Raw genomic sequence first — 17,417 nt, 5'->3', positions numbered from 1 at the left:
ATGAGGAATAATCCCCTCTTGCATAAGGAAGCAGAGAGCTCCCAACACCCGTCTTCACAACAGAGACATTAGGTGACAAGAGTACATCAGAAAGAAGCAATCACCCATCACAGAGCCCATTCAACCTGGCAGCAGATGTGATTGCAATCTTCCTTTAAAATGGGTGCAAGGTGGTTTCTCTGATCAAGAATATTTGTGCTCTTCTTGCTGTGGTTGCATGGAGCAAGCTGCCAGGCGCAGGGAGTTTTGACTGACGGGTCTTACTGAAGTCAGTGAATAACAGCTGAAGTTGATGAACTACTCAGTTGCTTAAAGATAAGCATGTGCTTAAATGCTTCACTGAATTGATTTTCATTTTCTTACTGCACTTAAAACTTTAATTTTGGTGGAAGAAAGGGTATCAGAGGGAAGATCCATTTATTACTGAGATTTACACGCTGTTTGGGTAACACCCCAAAGCCTTTTATTTTCCTCAGTTTATTTTTTGCATCAATAAGGAATATGCAAAACTTGAACAGCTTTTTGATTTATAATAATATGCTAGTCATAAGTAAATACTGTTATCCATAACAAAGAGCTTTCCTAGCTCAAATTTTAATTAGATGCAAGGAGAGCCATTCAGGATTGCTAATATGATAGGCTCAGTGGTTTTTATGTCTGGGAAAATGAAAAAAATTAGGATAATGGTACTCAAATAGGACATTAGAAAGAGTAAAAATTAAAAAATATATATATATACTAAAGACAATCCAGGTTGGGTTTCATAAAATTTTGCTAAACCAAAATCAGCCTAAAAACAAGTCTTTTGGATAGCTCTTAAGCACACGTGGAAATGATTTTATTATTATTATTATTTTTTTCAAATCCCAGGCTGAGTTTCAGAGCTATGCAAAAGTCTTATGCTGTCTGTGCTGAGTCATGTGTCCATCCCTGCCTTCCTGACACTGAGAAGCTCGTGAGATGTTTCTGGAGATGAGTGCAGGAGCCAGTATGTGCCCTACAGTGACCTGCCATGCAGGACGAAGCAGCAACATCCACCTTCCCAGAGCAGCTATGGAGAGTAACAGCACATTGATCCCATCAGTAAGGCATGGGCTGCTTTGAATTGTTAAATTAAATCAGTCATGAAATAGGGAGCAGAGTCTTTCTGCCTCACTGAAAGATCAATACCATTGGAGATGTTGGAAGGAACCTATGCCTTTCCCATGTTGCTAAAATTTCATTTAAATAACAAATAAATTAAGGTTTCTGCTTAGCCCTCAGGGTTGGCATGATTTTGTTGCTTTCATGTGTTTGGTGTATCTCCTACTGATTTTACTGGCAGCAAAGTTACATCCACGATGAATATTTTTGCAAATCCCACCCAGAAAGGCCACAGTTTTCAGTTATTAGGGGATCTTATCCTGATGGCAATTTCTGGTGGAAAAACATTCTTTTTACTTGCAGAGGAATGTAGACCAACAAACTCAGCCATGGCTTTCAATGCCTCTGTAGCTACCAACCAATGTCTGAGTAATGACTTGCCATTATTATTTCAGAAACGTGTCTACAAACAAATGGAAAGGCAAGGAGTGGTTCTTTGGTAACATTTCCCAGTATTGATTTTTGGATTAAATTAGCCTTATTGGTTTATAAATTTCATCTGTGTACAATGGGCTCTGGATTTCCTTTTTCTTCCTTTTTAAGATGCACCATATGCTGAAATTTTGCTAAAACATTTCCCATTTACACATACTTTTTTTTTTTTTTTTTTTTTTCTTTAATCAGCCTTTCCTTACAAAAAATGTTCCCACAAGCCTCATGGAGAGAAAATGAAAGTTTCTGTAAGGACTTGAAATTAATGAGTGTCAACACTGTCTTTCATTTCATTTCATCTGCCCCAGCCCATCAGAGGTTACATGAAGAAACAGTGCATGAAATCAGACCAATAGTAGGTTTTAGATGAATTCGAAAGAGATCTGGGTCAGGTATTATCTGGTGCTGAGCCATCTCTGAATAAAGTCAAATTATCCACTTCAGAGCTGCTCATTATCCGATCACAGTTTTGAGTGGATGATGATGGTTTTTCACTTGGAACACAGTAACCTCCACTTAGATCCTGGCACCACTGATGTATATATCGTGGTCATGCACCCACAACACAACATTTATTTGAATAAAATTAGCTTCAGAAAACCAGTCACTAAAATTAAGCAGATACCTTTTCTATTCCTCTGCCATGGCACAATTTGGCTATCTTCTGCTCAGTAAATAATATCTACATTCAGATGAAAGAGGAGATAACAGGCCAGACTAGTATCATACCTTATATCAACAAACACCAGGTTCAGAAATAGTTCCTCTGAGATGAGCATGGAAAAAAAGTTATGGCCAATAGATTTTGAAAGTTTCTGTCTCCTTTTCTAAAGCTGAGGTTCATTAAAAATACATTAAGCATTGGGAAGCATTCACATACAAAAAGTACAGCAGGTCATAGAAGTACACTCATACATTATCTCTCAACTGAGTTTCAGTTGCTTTGCTTGCACAGAAGTAGTCTTGCTGGTAGTTGGAAGATTGTGGATCAGTCCATGTGTGTTGTTCAGATGCATGTACATACTGAAATGCACACAGATGCTAAAAAAGGTGATTTTTTGATAGACCTAATTCAACTAAACTTATGCATTTAGGATTTTACCAAAATCATGGCAACACCTAGAGCTAGGGCTGTATCTGGACCATAAAAAGCCCTTTTCCACATTTGCCTGACACAGGAACATGTGGAAGAACTCGTCCTGCATACGCCAAGGTCAATGGTTCTGATGTTCATATCTGGGAGATGGACATGCTCCCTCTGTTTCCTTCACTGAAGCAAAGCTGCTTTGAACCTGTTTGCCAGCAGGAGCTCTGAAGGCAGGATGGACCCTTGATCAAAGATGTGTGTTCCCAAAGGAGGCCTGAGACTGGAGCAAGGCATTTAAAAGGAGAATGGCAAAATGGGCTTAAAAGACTCCAATATGTAAGGACAGATTTTCCTGCCGCCTGGGAGTATCTCATTATTCATGAAATGCCAACTCTTTAATTCTTATAAACAACAGTGTGTCATCCTTCTTTCATTAATTTAAGAAAACAGTTAGAAATAACAGGTATTGTTCCAATGTTAAAGTGACATACTGTTTTCTCCTTGCTTTCCATGCCTGTTTCAGACTGCCCTTCTTCTGTACATTTTTGGGCATATTCTGAAAAGTTAGACCTTGAAAAGGATTGAACCCTATCTATTTTTAAGCTCTCCCCACCCCCACCCGCAAATAAAAAGGGTACATTGAAATATGAAGGAATATTTTATGTAACCTCAAGGTAAAGGAGACTTTAGTTTCTTGGATTAGCCATGACTGCCTTTTTAATTCAAGGACAGAAGATGAACTCTAACTGTACTAGTTCCCTAATAGCAGGGTTTTTTATGAATATAATTAGAATTTTCTCTCTCTCTCTCTTTTTTTTTTCTCTATCTATCTTGCTCTTTCTGTACTTTAAAAGATTTCTTTGTTTAGAATTGTAATGATTTCTGTTATAAACGATATTCATTTCAGCTCCTGTCTTTTATAGTATTGATGGATACTGTTAAAGGACAGCTCTCTTCAGAGCTGGCTGCATTTTAATAGTACATTAAAGGATTTCTGCATAATGGTATACTATGGACTTGCCTTGAACAGGGGCAATAGAGGCAATAATTCTTTTAATCACCCCAGGGATACGCAGAAAGTCACCCTTAGTGTTTCATCTGTTCTCTGCTATTCTGTAGTTTCTTTTAGCCCCTTGCTCTGTCCACTACAGTCTCTATCAGCTTATTCAGAAACAAATATTCCATGTTCAGTGCATTAGTTGCTACCATTGTGCTGCTCTTGTTGCAGAGCAGACTGAATGGATGGTGTGTCCCCACCTCATGTAGCCACCAAACTACTGGCCTGTGGTGCAACAAGCAAGAGGCATGGGTGCACTGGAGACATAGGTACCCAGCCTGATCACAGCAGTAGCATTTTCAGCAGCCACAGCTCTTTGTTAAAACAATGTGAGCCAAGCTCTAAGTGTGTTACAGGGCCAGCTGAAACACTCATGGTATGAAGTGGATGGTATTCATTTTGCATATTTGCATTACCTAAGTGGAGGTTACAAACTGGAAGCTGTGTTCCAGAGAGAAAAAGAGAAAAGAAAAGGAAAAAAAAAAAAAGACTACTTTTTGGCAAGCAAAATGTGAAAGCACAATGTAGTAAACCTCAGATAGATTTTTGTGGATCAGCTTGCTGAAAGCATAAAAATAATACCAACTTCCCCAAGCGCATCAGGAGCCAGAAGCCTCCCAGAGAGTCTAGAGAGCAGGTGAGTGCAATGGAGCCCACAGAGAAGATGAATTAGGTGTATCATCACAGTTTGGGAGTTCAGGCAAGGTATCTCAACAGAGCCTTTCTCTGCGGGGGACAAGGCAGTAAAACTACCTCAAACTAAACTGCTAGTAGAAGGGGTCTAGGAATAAATGAAAAAAAAAAAAAAGGATAATAACAAATTGCCAGAAGCAGATGGGCTTCACTCATGAGTTCTAGAGGAACTCAGATATGAAATTGCTCAGCTGTTAATGGGGGGTGTAAATCTGTGGTTTACATCATCTTCAGCACAGAGGAAGTAAAGATTGCAACTGGTGTGCTGGTGTTATTTTTTAAGGCTCCAGGGTAGGAGAGCCTGGAAAGCTAGCAGTCATTCTGGGTGCAAAGGACAAAAATTACACTAAATAATGGAATTAGAAGGCAGGGATGAAGATGACTAAATAGCAAAGAACAAGCATGGGTTTGCAGAGAGAAGCCATGCCTCAATAGCATTTTTTATTTATTTTTGAGGAATCAGTAATTATGTATGTAGGTAAGGGTGATCTGGTCACTACAATACACTGGGGTTTTCAAGATGTTTTGGCAAGCTCCCTCCCCCAAATTTTTCTAAGCAAATTAGGCTGTCATGGGATAAGAGGGAAGGTCCTTTAGTGAGGTAGTAAGTGGATGAAAGCTAGGAATACCAGCCTGACATTGGAAAGTTACTCTAAGCCTTTCCATAGGGACCTGTGCTTTTGGCTGTGTTATCCAGGGTGTGCACAAACAGTATAGAAAGAGCTGAATAGCATGGTAATACCATTTCCTGCTGATATGAGTTTGTTCAGGGCAGAGAAAGATAAAATGAGTGTAAGGACCTGTAGAATCTTTTCATGGTATTGAGGGACTGAGTGATAAAACAGAAGATGAAGTTTGCATATTAAGAAATGCAGAATAATGACCACTGGGAAAAACAACAGTAATTATAACCTACACAGTGATGAACTGTAGATTAGCTATTAGCATTCAGGAAAGAGATTTTGGACTCACTTTGAACAGTGCTATGAAAACATTAGCTTAAGGCTCAGTGGGAATAAGTCAGAAGGTGTAGAGAATTTTAGAAATTATTAGGGAAGGAGTAGAGAACATACCAGGAAATGTAATTAACCACTGTTCAGATGTCTTGAAATCTATGTACAGATTTGGTTCCCTTGAGATGTAGAAGAACAAGAAAAGACACACAGAAAGGCAGGGATGGTGACTGAAATTGCAAAAGAGTTTCCTCACGGAGAAAAAAAAAACAAGGTATAATTCTTCATTCCTTCTCATTATATGAAAATCTGCATGCCTCAAAAAAAAAAAAAAAAAAAATCAAAGGATTTTCTTCCTGTAAAAAGCGTCATTAAACTGTGGGACTCATTGCTGCAGGGTGTTGTAGATTTCATATTCATTCATATTAAAATCTAGTAGACATTAATATAGGGAAAGTCTATTTGTTATTCAGTGATAAATTGCTGATAAATCCATGGATGAGTACATGCTCAGTAAGATTCAGAATGATGTAAGTTAGGAATATGGACTAGGGAAGGATCAGTCTTCATTTCACCTGTTCTTGAAACTCTGCCTTGAACATCTGGAAATGGACAGGACTCAGGGCAGTGAAGACCTTAGTGTTATCCTCTGCAGCTAATCTTCTGCTCTTGGGTATAGAGAAATTTTATATATTTAGGAGAAAGAAGCCAAGACTCAAGTTACAGAAATAAAATTTTTACATGGAAACAATAGGAAGCAAACTTTTTTTTTTTTTTTTTTTTTTTTTTTGGCACTTCCTCTCTGTACTGTCTGGTCTGATTGTGTCCTTGTCTTCCTATCATTCATTTTTCATTTTTATTTGACTGCCTGCTGCCTGCAGTACCATGTGATTGCTCTCCTTAATTATGCATGGACAACATGAAGTGCCCCACCAACTGATACTATTTAATTTATTTCTAATTATATCACTTTTAAAAGTGAACCTGGCACACTGAGACTAATTCTGCTGTTGTTGTTGACTTTGGTGTAACTCTGTGGGATGCCCATGGCAACAGCTAAGGAAAGACAACTTTTCTTGAAAAGAAATCTGAAGGGAGTCATAGGCTTATGTTGGAATTTCACCATTCCAACTCACAAGTTTGAAGGCCATCTTGTGCCACTTCTGCTGTTTCTTCCCATTTCTCTTACTGCTGGCTGACTAGTGCAGACAATGTAATGTACTGAGAGGATGCTATGGAGTTGTTTCTCATTTCATTTGATCATAGCTCACTTGTTCCACGAGCCCCTGGGAACCCAAAAGCACTTCTCTCCCTAAAACTGAACACTCTCTGAAGGACCTTAGAAAAATATTTTTATGTTGTTTTCATGGGTTAGACTCTTCTGGCCTTTACAAATTAGAACCTCTGACACTTCACTGTCACCCATACCAGGAAGTATTATATTTAGGGCTAGATTTTAGTTGGCAGGTGTTCTTTCCATATGGTATTTTCTACACCAGAATCACATAAAATTGTAGAAATTAAATCACACAACTCTCTTACAGGGATTTCATTGTAGTTCCAATTTATGGAAGGAAAATAGCATCAGTTGGAGGCAATGTGGGAAAGTTTCAAAAGAGCCAGCTCCTTTGGACAGGTAGCCTGCTCAAAGATATCCTCAACCCCCCCCCCCTCATTTGTTGGCTTTGGCTGGGACAGCTGAGAGGTGATGCACTGGGAGGTTACTGGTATTTGGTGCTCAGGGAGCAGAGCTTGCCTGAGACCATTAGTAGGCAGTCTGGGAGTCAGGCTGACCTGTTTCCAGCATAACTCTTGCACAGTTACAAGGTAGAGCCTAGAAATCGTCTTTTCTTCCTTAGTATTTCTAGACCATGCTTCCTCTCCTTGGGGATGTGTGTGCTGCATGATGCACTGTTTTAGCTGTAGGAATTACACTAGCAGACTGTGTCATTCCATTAATCAGGTAGGTCATATACAGAGACCTAGCACAATAACACCCCTGTTTTACACACAAGCACATACACACATGTGTGTGCACTAAAAAGATGAATTGTTGAGTGATTCCATTTTAATCTGAATTAATGTTTTCATTCAAGCTGTGGTTCTGCTCATGTGAGGAACACTGGTGCATTTCTAATTTCCTTTTCACACTAAATTGTCAGCATAATCTGCTGGCAGAAGCCAGAACTGCTGAAAAGAGGACAAAGGAAAGGGCTTGTGGAGGAGGTGGGAAAAAAACATATATTCTGTCAAATGTAGTTAGACTGTCGCTTGGGGGGTGGGTGAAAACAGACGGCTGATCTGTGTGATGTGAAAGTAAGCCCTAATGGGGGTAGGAGAAAGTACCAGGCAGATGGCATGCAGAGCCTGCTGCTGCTTATTGCATAGATCTTGTGTCCCTGTTACCTTGTGCCCCCCATCCCATCCATTCTGTTTTAAACACATGAACTTAGGTGTTTGTATTTACAGCCGCTTGCCCAGCAGAATCTCTATCAAGTCTTCTAGGTGATGCTGAAAGAAATATATTGAATGCTTATAGCTTGTTTAAAATACTGTACTGTCCTTTGGTATTTTCATTGCTTTCATTACTCAGTTCACAAGCTATTACCTATTGCATTGTTATTGGATCTTGTATTAGAAGACAACTTTTGAGTGGTCAGCTACTGCATGGGAAATGAGATCACTGGCCAAACTGATGTTCACATTCAGTTTACATCACTAGAGTGACTTTTTAGTCTTTCTCTTAAGAAATATTAATCATAATTAATTAATTAAAGATCTGTCCGAGCTATGAATAAATATAGAGAATGACAATTTCATTTATTAAAGACATTGTCCAAACAACAGAACCAGAGAGAAAGGTTCCTGTTCATTTCCTTGTCTCAATCACTAACTGAATCATTCTTGTAGGAAGAGGAAGATCTGATTTCATCTCTGTCCTGTGAAGGATGTGAATACACATCTCACACATTCTATCTCCATGGCTCAAGCAATTTCTATGTGCGTGCGTCACCTAGGTCTGATAGAAAATTCCAAACTACATGCAAGCAATGCTAAAAAGGATTAAAAAAAAAAAAAAAAAAAAAGGTAGATCTCCAAGAACAGTTTTAGTTTAGTGATTCGGCACTTTCTGAGAAGCTCAATTCATCAGAGATGTTGCTGATTGGCTCTCCATTAACTTTCTTTCATAAAGAGATCTCCTGACTTGTACACTAAGCAGGTTTAATCTTGATATGTGTAGGAGAAAATCAATACTGTACCTCCAGCCATGATGCCTGGCTGTCTTCAGAGCAACTGCATTATAAACAATTCCAATGAATATTTATGGAGAATGCTTTGCAGTTTTTACTCACTTCTAATCTCTGAGTGATGATCTAACAGGACTGGTGTAACTGCTCTTCCATATGTCCCAGTGATAGACATTAATAAGTGTAATAATGCATGAACAAAATCTGTGATGGCAATGTAAAGTCTTTTAAGTCTAAAATTTCTACTACCTTGACTCCATATCACAACACTGCTATTCTGCAAGTGAAGACAATCCCATCCTTCAGAAAAAAATAATTAATAAGGAAGGAAATAATAGATAGCTTTCACTACTATCAGAACTCACCAGGTCTTCATTTAATGATACTGACAGGGAATGTCAAAGACCATTCACAAACACAGGGAACAGCAATTCTCCCTGTTTCATTCATCCGAGGCAGATAGGATGCTGAACAGCAAGACAGTTTCAAAAAAAATGTACTGGGAATGCTCTGAAAAATGAGTGCTCATAAAATATATCTGAGACATGTTCTTACTTCATTATTATGGCTAACTCAGAGAGAATAATGTTTTACTTGTTCTGTGGTTCTGAACAACAAAACTTGCCTTCAAGAGCGCAGATGACGTTAACTACTGGGCTGTTTGTCTTCTGGCACCAAAAATAGGCTGTGCAATAACATGATGTCTCTCTGTGCCTGCTCTAGGGAATGGTTTCCTGAAGGAGCTGAGTAAGAAAGCCCAATGTTTTGTTTGATACTGATGCTGCTCTTTCATCTTGCATCATTAGTCTGTCCCAGTTTCTTCCACTGGAAAATGGTCATTTCTCATCCAACCAAGCAGTATTTTCTCAGCATGTAGCTAGGGGAAATGGAGAAAAAGACAGGGGCATTTATCAGGACCAAATCAGAGATGGTGGGGGAAAAAAAAAAAAAAAAAGAGAGAGAGAGAGAGAAAGTGAAAACACTTTCCTGAATCCCTGAATCCCCTGAAATGCCCCTGAGATGGTGAATCTGGAGCTCACTGCAGCAGGCCTACTTTAGTGTTTGAGATTTGAAATAGTGTATTTTAGGCCTTGTCCTTCCTTGAGCAAGAGGTGGCCATGGCTCAAACCCAGTCCATTGTAATCTCCACCCTAAAGTTAACACCTCTCCATTGCAGAAATCATCTGGAACAAAAAATGTCTTCACTTCATAATTTTGTGCATGAATAATGGCACATGACAGCACAAAAATCCCCATTATACAACCAAGCTGGTTGCCCTCGCCCAGCCTTTCCTGTGCCAGCAGATGGAAACACCAACAACCCACCCTTCAGGACATCTTCTGTAGATGCAGACTATTATATGCTGAGACAGGACCATGCACAAGGAGAACATGGTCATGCCGTGCAGCCTTGATCAGCAAGATTGCATCTGACTTAAACTGATTCCCCACTCCAAAGTGGGGATACTTTGCAAAGCAGTATCAAATGCTTCTTGAACAAAAATCACCATCAAACTGTAAGGAGGTCTAGCAGCACAAATGTGTTCTCATGAAATGGCATTTCCAAGTGTAAATTGTACAATTGTACCAACATTTCATCCTCAGTGGAAATTTCCATGCTGAAAATGACCCCATATTTCTCCAGTGAATATTTCAGAAAAAAATGCAACTGTATTTCTGGCTTGCTTTGCCTCAACAAAAGAGCAAAAGGTAGCAATGATTTTCATGTTGTGTGTGTGTGTGTGTTGTAAACCTATTTTCATGGGATTTTATGTTCAGCAGAAAGAATTCTTTTGCCCAAGTATTCTCTCTCTTTTTTCTTGAAGGCACTGCAGCAGGATCCAGAAGTCCATCAAAGAAAGGAGACAAGAAGCACTTTCTCAAGGGGTGTAGCTTATGACAAAGCCACAAGAAAAACTTTGACTTCACCCTGTGAGGGTGACAGGAACAGAACTGCAACCAGGCCCAGGGGAGCTCCACTGTCTGTTTGTCCTCGTGATCTCAGCCACCAGTGAGGAACACACTTTGTTTTTAATGAGATTGGGGTCTCTAGGGTCAGAAACCCAGAGGCTATGTTCGAGGTGACTATGTGCTCTTGACATCTATCTATTTATAGTCATTGCCTGCTTCTGGAATTGCAGGGCAGGACTTGGCAAAGTTAGATTTTGCTAATAAAGAAAAATGAGAGATGCTTGGACATACCCTACATGCAGGAATGAGCACAGCCTATTCCCAAGTTGAATGTAAATGCTGGGGTGTGATAGAGCAACTCTAGCTTTTTTCCTGTCAGGTGATTTGTTCTTTCCATCCCAGTGACTGCTTTTCTTTATGAAAAGGCAAAATACTGGGCTGTGAAATACCACCAGGCTAAGTGAGATGCCAACAGTACTGCGTGCCTCTCAGCCTGGCTGCAGCAGCTCAGAGGTTGGACTATAGGACAAATCTCTTGCTGTTTTGTGCTCATTTATGCTTCCCACTCAAGGGAGGGAGAAGCAATATGGTTCAGTGCACAGGTGAAATAAGTGTACAAGTGATGATGGAGGAGGCTCAGCCCTGCCTCCACTGCAGGGTACTGTGCAGAGCCAGCCCTGAACAAGGTGGGATGTTTATAGGGCATAGCGCAACACCAGGAACAGATGATGTGTTTGGATCCTTGACAGAGTTTAAAATCTGCATAGTACTGCTCCTGAGCTAATCAGCCCAGCTCTTCACTGGCTTTGAATTCTGGTGTGTGCCAAGGAAAATGCTGTTGGGGGAACACTTTTGGCTGATTACAGCTCAGGTGATTTTGCATTGTCACTGAGCTGACTGGCACAGACACTGCCTCTGGCATCTCCTGGGCAGATGTAGAAGTTGGTTAAAGGAACTTCTCCTAAAAGCAAGGCAGCTGTGTCTGCTGTTCCCTGTGGATACTGTTTCTCCCTTTTATAACTGGTGACCTTTAGTTGTAGTAGTGCTGGCTGCTTGGAGGAGGGAGCCCTAAGAGCTTGCTAACAAGAAGCTGTAGTTACAGAGGCCTGTATACACATAGCAGGAGGCTTGATGCTCTCCCACTGTTTGTAGGCTTGGGTATTGGCATTGCTGTTTCTCAAAGAAATATTTAACATGTGTCCTGAGCTTTTTTGACATTTGTCTGGGATGCAATCTCAGACAAAGCAATCATAGAATATTTGTCATGCAGCATGTGTCTGCTTTAGGTAGTCTTGGAAATAAGTTTCAGCATGATATTCCTGAATTCTCAAAGCTTAGAGGGGAAAGTTGTGTGGGAGCAACTCTTTAAGTTGTGTAGGAATTATCAGGTCCCTTAAGAGACTCCAGTCATTAGCTCACAGGAGCAAAATGTTGCCTGCACACCCCAGAGTATGATAATCTGGTCCCATTTGACTTCAGACTCCCAGGCATCCAGGAACCCAGTAGTATGTGTGTGTTTAGACAGAAAGATTCAAATTTACTTTGGATTGGGAAAGCTAAGAGTTAATGTTTCAGTCCTTATGAAGGTCTAGTGCTTTCAGACTGGGTCTCTGCACAGTATCCAGCATAGTATAGACATTGTAGGTCAGAGAGGTGGGAGGGAAGAAGCAACACACAGCTGAAATGTGGCTCTCTTCACCCCTTTGTGTTTCATCTATAATTATATGTTGTGCCACCACACTCCAGCTAAGATAGTATCGTCTCTTGTGCTTTATGGTGGCAACATAAACATCTCCAAAAAACTACATCTTTCTGTCAAGCTAGGCATATGTAATGCTCTTCATTATTTATGAGCTTGCCCACGACACACAGTAAAGTGAGCTCTCTTTGAGGGCTCATAGTTCAAAGGGGATGGTAGTTTTCTTTGTTTTTCCATATTCTTTGTCTGAAGCAGCAGAAAGAACTGTAAATTGCAGGTTGTTTAAGCAGTCTGAGCTAAAAGGTTGCTGCTGATGGTGAAGAAACAGTTTATAGCAGATAGGAAGCAAGGTTCAGCAGGGCAAAATATTCCACTCAATTTCCAGAAATACACACAGTGACTAAAACCAACCTTACGGTTCACGTGACACCTCCCAGTACCAAAGCCACTGACAGCACAAGCTGCAGGAAGGGGCACAGTTGGTGTGGGGGCTTTTATCGTGCTCCCTGCCCAGGGTGGGAGGCCAGCTGCCCCCCTGCAAGAGGTGGCTGGACACAACAGTCCTTCCAAACAGTACCTGTGACCCATGGTGTGCAGGTGTGTCTTGTGTCCACACCACTTGCAAGACATTTTTAAAGTGGATTGAGCTAGTGGTGCAGACAGGGCTGTCAAAAAGGAGGAATTGCTGACTGTACATAAATGTTATTCCATGTGGATGTGAAGGGACACCAAAGATTTATGCAAAGTATGTCTGCCTGTCTGTCCTGGAGAGGCTTTTTCCATCACTGATGAGCAGCCAAATGTGGGAAAAAACCTGTCGACAATGCACAGCAATGCTCCCATAGCTGTTTCAGTGAAGAGTGATGAATACCGTGTCCAAATGAAACCACTGGGGGAAATTAAACTGCTAGTAATGACCTAGATTGGAATTTGGCTGCGACACTGGGACTAATGACTTGTTCTCCTGTGGAAAGTGGCAGGGGAGCTCATCAGAGATGATCAGCTTGAGGCTGCCCTGCAAAGGCAGCTCCATTCTGCAATGCTTCCCACCCTGTCCTGGGACATTGTTTACAGGAGGCTTAGATTTTGGCTTGATGGGGAGAGCAAGGGAGTTGGGAAGATTGATAAGGAAAGGTGTGTAGTCTGAAACTGCAAAGGAATACTGGAGCTTTTGTTTGCTGTAGCACGTAAAGAGCTTTATGTTTCACATGAGGGCCTAATAGCTTTTAAATTAGGTGCTTTAGGATATGGTCAGATGATCACAGGTGAAGAATTTGGCGTGTTTTAAGAGGTACTGTTCATTACTACAGATTTCCATTGCTCAGCAGGGACATGGTAATTGACTGAAAGTGTGCTCCTATTCCAGTGCAATGGGAAATTTGAGTATTTTCAGAGTGCTGGTCACCAACTCCTTTGCAAGGACTCTGAAAATAACCGTAATACTCAACCAGTGTGAGATACTTCCAACTTATAAACACATCAAGTGTAGTTTGACCCATTTGTAGGAATGAAATTTAAGTGTTTAATCTTTTTAACCTGTTACACAAGACAACCCGCAAACATAGAGATGTGATCAGCTGTGCTAAGGAATATGAACCACCGTTAATGTGATGCGTGCATACTTATGTCCTTAAGGATATCTTTCCACCTGGATTACAGCCAGTGGTAAGAAGTTCCTCTGACTGTCTGAAGCTTTCAGTGTTGCTTTGTTCCCTGGAAGGCCTGAGCCATGGTGCTTCACTGCAGAACTGCAGATTTACTGTGGGCCAAAGAGGGAAAGAAAGCCTTGGCTGGAGGTGGTGCTACATGTGCAGATCTGATGCTCGGCATCATCCACTAAGTTGCAGTATCATTAAACCACTATGACCTTGGCTGATCAGCTGAAGTCATTTCTGGGAGCTCTGGGCAAGAGTCAGATGTATGGTCCATGTGAATAGGATAACTCAGCCAGAGACACTAACATGCATTAGATCCCAGGGTAGATGGAAAGATCTCAAGCTAGGCAGATGGTTACCAGACTGGCTTCCTGCTGAAGCAGGGTAAAACCTCTTTAAAAGCAGCTGAGAATGATTTTCTAACATTTTCTTTCTTGAATGACGTTGTAGTTATATGAGATATTCATTTGAGGCTGTGGTGATTAATTCTCACTGAGTAGCACAGATCTTTGTCGTGGCAATCTGCTTGTTTCTCACATTGCACCACTAACTTACATTAATATTCAGGAATATTCAAATGTGTTGTCCCCTCCCAAATGCTTGTCAGTGATGAATTCGACTGGAACACTTGCACAAAGCAAGCACTGCAGGAAATGAGAAGAGCCACTATTTTTATTCTGATCAGAACAGAACGGAGAAGGATTCTCTGTGATTATCAGTGAGAAACCCCTGACAGGAAAATGTAATGGTCACAAGAGATCAGGGCTGGATGTGTGTTGGGTAAAGAAGCTGTGAATTCACAACCACGGGGCTAGGCCTGAACACCCCCAACCAAATGATATGCAGAATTTCTTAATGCTGCACAGCACTTTCTGTTCTTAAAGCATGGGTAGGAGTGCAGACAGCTGGGTGGTTGGAGGAGGGGGAAATTACATTTATTTCATCCTGACAGATCGCTCCATTTTATGAGGGTTATCTGCTGTACTAAGCAAATATTTAAATAAGGTGGCCAAGAGAATAGCACAGGAGGATTTACTACAATGCAGATCTCATCTGAGATTCACAGATTTTAGGACCTGAAGACCACATAGCGATTGCTATCATCATTATTAATCCATGTTTATTATTACAGTGTCTGGGGGCCATCTGCACTGAGGAACCCCTCAGACAGGCTTGCTGAAGCCATGATTTGGCTGATGGGATGCGGCGGGTGGGGGCACACTGTTGGCTGACACCCACCTAACACACACCAAACCATCACACCGCAGCCGGTCCCAGCACCACCCTCCGAGATAAATCTGCCATTGGCATCTAGACATAGATTTCGACATTGTCCACCTCCGCAAACTGTTTATAACCTAGAAAACCTCAGTTCTCTGATTTTCTACATGAGAAAGAGCATGAAGACCCCTGGTTTTCTCACATCTTTTCTGTGTAGCCAACAAGGAGATAAAGCAGTGGCACCATCCTGATTTCCCTCTGTCCAACTTGGGGTTGCTTCCTCTGAAAGCTCATTTTCCCCCTTGATCTCCCAGGCTACACTCTGGGTGACGCCTTCCTCACTGGGAGACTGCCTTGTCTCTTCTGCATGCAGAGATTGGGCTGAAACAGACATCACCACTCAGTTTTTCACCTTTCCCCAGAGCAAATGTTACTGAAAAGGGAATATTTGTCATGTGTATCTCGATTGCCCTCTAGTGATAAGCAGCACCCCTGGACAGGATCTTCTGCACAAACAGGATTTGGAGCTGCCGAGAAGATTCAATTCACATTTAGGGTTTTATTTTCTTAATTAAAATGCTTATTGATGACTGGAGGGAAGCTGCAGGCTAGCCAAGAAGCAATATCCTGAGTCAAATAGCAGAAAAGCAGTTTAAGAGGGAGATTTCATCGTCAGCTGATGGGAAATTGAACTCTGTAATGCAGATTATTCCATCAGATTGTCTAAGGCAGTTTGTAAAGGAGCTGCCAGCTATTTGCAGCACTGAACATACTGCATCCTGGAGAATTCAAAGATCTTTAATATGTTGGACCAGTCAACAGTGATTTGTTATCTTATAGAAATACACAGGCTACAGTCTTTATCAGACTCTGTTAAACTAAATACCTTTCCCTCCCAAACTCATTCTCTCCACCTACACTGGCATTTATATTGCATTGTTTAATACCCCATAGCAAAGCCAACCTTCTGTTATGCATGCTGGGAGCAGAGGAGAAGGATCTTTAAATAAATCCTGGTGTCTAAATTGTCATTATTTGTCTTCAGAGTTAATACAAACAGGCAAAACAAAACTGTTTACAGGCTACCAACTATAGGAGCGATATTTCTTGTGATCCCAAAGATTTCCAGTAGAATAAGCTTCAACTGGAAGAAGACTGCTAGACACAGCACTGTCTCATGTTAGGGAGAGAACCTCCTCTCGCCCCATGCTTCTTTCCAGACTTAATATGTGCTTGGAAAATCAGTCCCACTTTTCTTGTGAAAATATTCTTTCCAGTCAAGAATTAAATAACTCTTTGAAACCTTTTTTATTCCAGCCTTTGTACTTAAACAGGTGAAGCAGGTCTATGTGAATGACATTCATACAAAGATGTGAAACTTGACAGGAAAACTGCACCCCTACAGTCATCCCTAGAAGACTATCCTCCTCAAAGGTAGCACATTAATTTTCATGAAGGTGGTTTTATTTTAATCATAATTCTATATCATGAAGCATTCTGAGTTCATCAAGATTTTTACAAAACCAAATCATTATAAAATTTTTATGTCCAATATTACAGAATCATAAAGAAGGAGTACAAGAAAGCTGTTTGAGTAAGATCATGCTGTGTATGACACATTCCTGTTTTAGGCCATCTGTTCAAATAAGAATTGATAAAATCAGTAAAAAAATATAGGTATCAAGTACCTCATTTCCTTCTTGTTCTTTGCTGTATTATATTTATGTATCCCTGTATTTTCTGTAAGCTCCTGTGCTGAGGGACAGTAGTTTTCCAGTATATGTTGTGTTCTCTGAAAAATGATGATCATTAGTATCTCTTGTCTTAAAAGGAAGGAGAAATATATGCACATTTCAGAAATAGTCTACCTGGGCTTTTAAAATGGGAAGGTGGAGAAAGAAAGCCCTAAAAACTCAGGAAATCAGTATTGTATTTGCTAACCAGAGTGAATGATCTGTGCATTGCACACCCTAACATCCCCACATATATTTAACAACAGTGGCCTCTGGTGGATTTTTGGATAAAGAGAGTACTAATAATTTACTCAGAGTTGGATAAAACTGACTTTGATTATAGCTCTGTGGTAATGGACTGGAGCTCAGGAATGTACATCTAAGTATTGGTCCTTCCAAGTATGCCATATATTGGCCTTTCATTAATACTGACCCAATTTTAGCCTGTGCCTTGGTGTGTATTTAGCACTGCTGCATTCCTAATCACTTGGAGATTCATGAGTGATCTGTTCCTTCCTCCTAATATATTCAAAAGGCAGTTTGGGGGGTACAGGAGTCCAATCTGGCTTCTTCTTTTAACCCAGA

The 17,417-nt window shown here is 40.7% G+C and overlaps 1 long non-coding RNA gene across 1 annotated transcript; it reads left to right on the top strand.

Annotated features, from left to right (window-relative positions):
- The first annotated feature begins 346 nt into the window (after positions 1 to 346).
- Positions 347 to 1,105, top strand: LOC110354606 (uncharacterized). The gene is made up of 2 exons (XR_003500497.2): positions 347 to 445; positions 871 to 1,105. It is a non-coding gene; the product is annotated as an uncharacterized lncRNA (long non-coding RNA).
- The last annotated feature ends 16,312 nt before the right edge of the window (positions 1,106 to 17,417 follow it).

Source organism: Anas platyrhynchos, chromosome 14 (genome assembly GCF_047663525.1).
Source record: "Anas platyrhynchos isolate ZD024472 breed Pekin duck chromosome 14, IASCAAS_PekinDuck_T2T, whole genome shotgun sequence".
Taxonomy (NCBI): domain Eukaryota; kingdom Metazoa; phylum Chordata; class Aves; order Anseriformes; family Anatidae; genus Anas; species Anas platyrhynchos.
The sequence above is the reverse complement of the archived record's forward strand: the minus strand, read 5'-3'. Positions and strand labels throughout refer to the sequence as shown.